Source organism: Xenopus laevis, chromosome 1L (genome assembly GCF_017654675.1).
Source record: "Xenopus laevis strain J_2021 chromosome 1L, Xenopus_laevis_v10.1, whole genome shotgun sequence".
In the NCBI taxonomy this organism is placed as follows: domain Eukaryota; kingdom Metazoa; phylum Chordata; class Amphibia; order Anura; family Pipidae; genus Xenopus; species Xenopus laevis.
The window spans coordinates 47362751-47368750 of record NC_054371.1 but is presented as its reverse complement, the minus strand read 5'-3'; positions in this window follow the sequence as shown (position 1 = coordinate 47368750).

Below are 6000 nucleotides of genomic sequence, written 5' to 3'. Positions count from 1 at the left end.
TGAGTGTCGTTTCCCAGCCTTAGTCGACCAGGGAACTTTTTTTATGTGAAAAAATGATATTTATGTACCGATTATACTTTTGTCAGAAATATGCTTCACCAGTATTACTTTTTAGCATGTGGCTGAACTTCATTGTCTACAATTTCACAATTATGTGTTACACTCTCAAAAATGTGATGTGTTTGCTTGGATGGCATTTGGGTATGTGTCTGCATGTGAAACTAGAATTTTACAGCTGTAATTGGAAACCATTTAAGAGTTGGCCCGAACACACATGCAGGCAGACGCCTGTCAGATGATAGGTATGCATAATTGTTGGCATGTGTCTTGAGAGACGCTTAAAATACATACTTTACACCATAATAATTTAATATTTGCATTACTTTGGGTAATGACATGCCATATTGTTTTCTTGGGCTTTTTCCCCATTGATTATCCATAAAGCACACACTGAAAGTCTTGATCCCTGCCCACAAAGCAATTGTCATTCAATTTTGAAAGTGTCTGCACAAAAATTGCCTCGATTCAGAACTTTCAACACTTTTGTCAGTAAGATAGGAGACTGAAAAAATGTTCATCTCCTATGCTTATGGCACACAAAAGTAAATGCATGTTTTGCAATACAGGTATGGGACCTATTATCCAGATTGCTCGGGACCTGGGGTTTTCCGGATAAGGAATCTTTCTATAATTTGGATCTCCATTGGATCTCCATAACTTTAAAGGGGTTGTTCACCTTCCAAACACTTTTTTTCAATTCGGTTGCTTTTACATTGTTGCCCAGAAATAAAGACTTTTTTTTTTTTTCAATGACTTTCCATTATTTATATTTTACTGTTTTTCCAAAATCTAAGTGTGAAGTTGAATGTTCCTGTCTCAGGTGTTTGAGTCTGGCAGCTCAGTAATTCAGGTGCAGACTCTAAACTGTTACAATTTTGCAACATTGAGTTGATACATTTCTCAGCAGCGTCTCTGGAGTATTAGCAACTATTGTGAACAGCTGCCTGTAATGAAACCCAGGGATTCTGCTCAGCAGAGACAAAGATAATAAATGTATTAACTAAATGTATCCATTTAGAACAGTTTACAGAGTCATTGACCCCCTCCCAGAGTTGCTTCAGAAGGTGAAAAATTACCCTTTTTACACTTCAATATTAGAAACCCGGTCACACAGAAAATAGAAAGTCATTGGAAAAAGTCTTATTTCTGGTGATCTAGCTGAAAACTAGTTGTTTGAAGGTGAACAACCCCTTTAAACATTATATAAACCCAATAGGCTTGGTTTGCTTCCAATAAGGATTCATTTTATCTTAGTTTGGATCAAGTAGAAGCTGCCGTTTTATTATTACAGAGAAAATGAAAATCATTCTTAAAAATTTTATTTACTTTCTTAAATGGAGTCTATGAGAGACGGCCTTCCCGTAATTTGGAACTTTCTGGATAACGGGTTTTCAGACAACGGATCCCATACCCGTTATATTTGCTGCCACCACTGAGATTGCAATAGAGGTTAGACATTTCTCAACATTCTGTCACTGCAACAGCAAAGCACATCAGTGCCAATCTGTTTTTGCACTTTACATTGCACTTTGTCAATTGCCCATTCATATGTAAATCACTGTGGGAGATCCCATTGTTGTACCTGCCTTGGAAAACTGGTTTAGTGGATGCAAACTGGCTTTGCGTGTGTGTTTTGTGTGTGTGTGTGTGTATTATGTATGTATAATATTTGCGTGGCTCTACCTGTTGAATTTTATTTCACATATCTATTAATTTTTATGCAGTTGAAATCCAAACCCTGCAAAAAATGAAAACCCTAGAGATAATACAGATTACAGTTACAAGATGATGATAGTTCAAAAATTCATCTTCCTACGCAGTCCGTGCCTGACAGTACCTTTAACTGCCATAAACATCATATTTCGCATTCATATGAATTGGAAGCAGATGCGGGGTGATAATGGTATTTTGTTGATTGTGGTTCTTCATTTAGGAAAACACTCCATACACTGCCAGATCCTCTTAGTTGTTGAGGTTGCCAAAAAGCAGATCTGGACCCAGTTTGGATACCCACATGTAGAGCCACTTTTTTAGAGTTCTTAGCCCACATCAGACACACACAGTTGAGGCAGATGCTGTTTTCAATAGCAATTGTTTTCACAAAAACATTGACATTTTTAAATAAATGTATATCAGAAAGTTGCTTTTATATTTTTATTTTGGGGTTGATTTGCCCTTTAAAGCAGAATTTGCAGGTACTGCACCTCTATTTTGCTTCCTTTGAGATTTTAGTTCAGTGAGCTGATGCTTTGTTATTCCATCTTACAGTAGCCAACTGTAGAAGACATTTAGATACTGAGCATCACCGGCTAAAAGTAAGAATGAACCATTTAAAAGGATAACAAGCTTTGGGGGATTTTGGGTGGGAGTGGGGGGATTCTGTAGAGTTGTATAATCTATCCCAGTATCCATATTACATGATTTAAGTATCCCTCTAATGATATAGCAAAGTAACCCCATCCCCCTTTTTAAATTAGGATGAATGCCTTCTACTTTAGAGACTTAAAGGAGACCTATAGGATAAATTAATAAACCCTAATTTTTAGGCAATTATGAGTAAAATATGGTGCTTTTACATGATGCTAAAAACTATCTTTAAAAATAGACCCTTTATCAGAGCTCCCTATAGATGTTCACTGATTGCTGTTTCAAATGAGGGGTGGGCATGTCCTAATGGTCCCTGCCAGAAGCATAGTAGGGGGACAGCCAATCACAGTCCTGCAGTCACACCAGCAAAGACAGACTTCAGTTCCCTATCAGGTCCTGCTAGCTGCTGATTGGTTCCTGTCCTACAGTGCAGTGAGCTAAGTGCCGCTGGCTCCCCTGCACAGTCTTGAATTCAGGGAGCAGGAAGAGAAGGGAGGGAAAAATATTAAATAAATCAGCCTGAAACTACTTTTTTTTTTTATTGTTAAAGGAACAGTAAGACCAAAAGATGAAAGTGTTTTAAAGTAATGAAAATATCATGTACTGTTGTCTTGCACTGGTAAAACTGATGTTTGTTTCAGAAACACTACTATAGTTTATATAAACAAGCTGCTGTGTAGCAATGATGGAAATTGAAAAAAAGGTTATATGGTACAGGTTAAATAGTGGATAATGGATAACACCATTATGTTGGACGGAGCTTATCTGCTCTGTAACTTGAACCTTTTTGCTACATAGCATCTTATTTATATAAATAAAAGCAGTGTTTCTAAAGCAAACACAGTAGTTTTACCACTGCAGGGCAACATTACATTATATTTGTATTCATTTAAAAAACTTTCTTTTTTTTTTAAAGTTACTGTTTCTTTAAAGGAGAAGGAAAGCCCCAGGGTGCAAAACCCCTCCCCCCCTCCCGTGTATTGCCCCCCTCCCTCCTCCCCCCTGGCCTACCCCTCCCGCTGGGCAAATGCCCCTAACTTGTTACTCACCCCTCTGCGTAGGTCCTGTCCACGGAGTTCACAGTCGCCATCTTCTCCCACGCGCATCTTCTTCCTGCTCTGACCGGCGTCTTCTGGCGCATGCGCAGTAGGAACAGGTACCGGTACAGCTCTATTGCGCATGCGCCGAATGTCACGAAGTGAAATCGGAAAACTTTGTGACATTCGGCGCATGCGCAATAGAGCTGTACCGGTACCTGTTCCTACTGCGCATGCGCCAGAAGACGCCGGTCAGAGCAGGAAAAAGACGCGCGTGGGAGAAGATGGCGACTGTGAACTCCGTGGACAGGACCTGCGCAGAGGGGTGAGTAACAAGTTAGGGGCATTTGCCCAGCGGGAGGGGTAGGCCAGGGGGGAGGAGGGAGGGGGGGCAATACACGGGAGGGGGGGAGGGGTTTTGCGCCCTGGGGCTTTCCTTCTCCTTTAAGCACAATTCTTCTATATCTAAATGAGTATAACGCACCGGTACGTTTCTTATAATTTGCACAAAATGTCGCCTTTAAGGCCCCCATACACGGGAAGAAATAAGCAGTTGACTAAGTTGGCAGCTTATTGCCCAGTGTATGTGGCCCTCCGGACTTCCCTGATCGATATTTGACCGAAATTCTGATGGTGATAGGCTAGGCTAAGATGTTCTATATTTGAACTTAACCTTTTTGTTTCTCTTCTCCCTCTTATGCAAACTGTATTTCTTTAATATTTTTTATGGAGCTTGATTACCATGTAAACTCAAAGCGTTTCAGTTAAAAAAAAAATATACCCTTGGATCGAGGACCACATTGGTTTGATGATGTGGTCCTCAATTCGACCACCCGTTTTCTCCTCGATACGATCCAATCGTTGGGCCTTAGGGCCCATGATTGGATCAGCCCAAAATCGTCCACTTCAAGGTGGGCATATCAAGGAGCGATCCACTCATTTGGCAACCTCGCTAAAAGAACGGATCTCCATATGTATGGCCAGCATAAGGCTAGTTTCACATGGGGCTGTTTCTTGGCCTGCAAATAAACGCAGACGGAGTAACTCCTGACCTGAGAGTGGCTCGCTCGTTTCTCTGTCTGTGCCCCTAGTGGCACTATTCACAATTCTAGGAGTTGCCCTTTAATGACAAGTCTCAAAAAACAAGCTAAACAGCCACTTGCTCATTTATTAAAGCCATTTGTTATCTTTTGCTTGCAGTGGCTCTGTGTTTAGCTGCTATCTTGCACTGCTGGAGACCTGGCTTCCATTTGATTTGTAAGGAGGTTTCCACCTGTAAGGGCAATAGTACACCAGGAGACTAGTTGCCCCAATAAATCTAAACTACTGCGGATCACTAATCTGCAAATGCTTTCATGCTGGCAATAATTTAAATAAGTGTGCCATTGCCTAGAGTCCTGCATGGAACCGATTTCTAAGACCCCACAACTGCCTTATCCCCGCAACTGTCTTATCCGCAACCCGCCGACCACCATCAAACAAGAAGTGATGGTACTGCAAACCGGAAGTGATGTCCTCAAAAGTTGGCTGGGACAGAAACCAGTTTTGTAAAACTTTAAAAGGAGTAAAATATAGACCATATTACATAAGATAAGAAATTTAGATGCGACCCGCAGGTATACCCGCACCTGAAAATCCTCCCCTCATTCCGCAGGGTACCCGCTTTTTTTGCGGGTACCTGACCCGCAGCTGGACTCTACCATTGCCCTAATTATGTGGCTTTCTTCCAGCTTTCTAAAAATATATATCCAATTTAATTCCCATGTGAGGGGGGGTACAAACTTTTGATTGTAAATACTAATGGGACAGTGACTGATGCGCATAATGATGCTCCATAAAGTGTGGCTTAACGTCAGCATTGTATAAATATTCTGTATATTTGTATGCGTTCATTCAAATATCATGTGAAATGTTCAGTAGGCTGATGAGCGTGTTGAAATCTGTGAATTATTCTTAGTGGTTGTCTTGCTGATTTTGTTCACTGCAGGTTAGTTGGGCTTTGTTTCAAAGTCAGGCATCCCAAATTGCAATGCAGAAGCATAGGCAGTACACTCTAACCACTGCAACTTTCAATAAAGATCTCTAAAATCAAGAGGATTTGGATTGGGCATTGTTGTGCCACACCCTTACAAATTATTTAGCACTCTATTTGCTATGCATGGTTTAACCTGCTGTTTTGTCAATTTAGCAGTCACATGCCATAACGTTTTATGAGATACAGTATTGTTGGTTATCTGCAAGGTTTTACATGGATACAAGCCGTGTAGTTTGTCATCCAAATACTGGATTGCACAACAGCAAAAAAGTTGTAAAATAGCACCGTAAAGTTATTTTTTTCTCTTTTTAGTGTGTTAAAGCACCTGTGTTAAAAGAAAAAAAAATTGCATGAAAAGTGGCGTATATTAGTCCAAATGTTTCTCTCCCAGGTGCTTACTGTATACTACCAACTGGAACTAACTCTAATGATTACACTGTTATTTCAGGAGCAGCTATTAAATTTATAGAATTATTGGTTTGTTTTATATTGTGTATATAC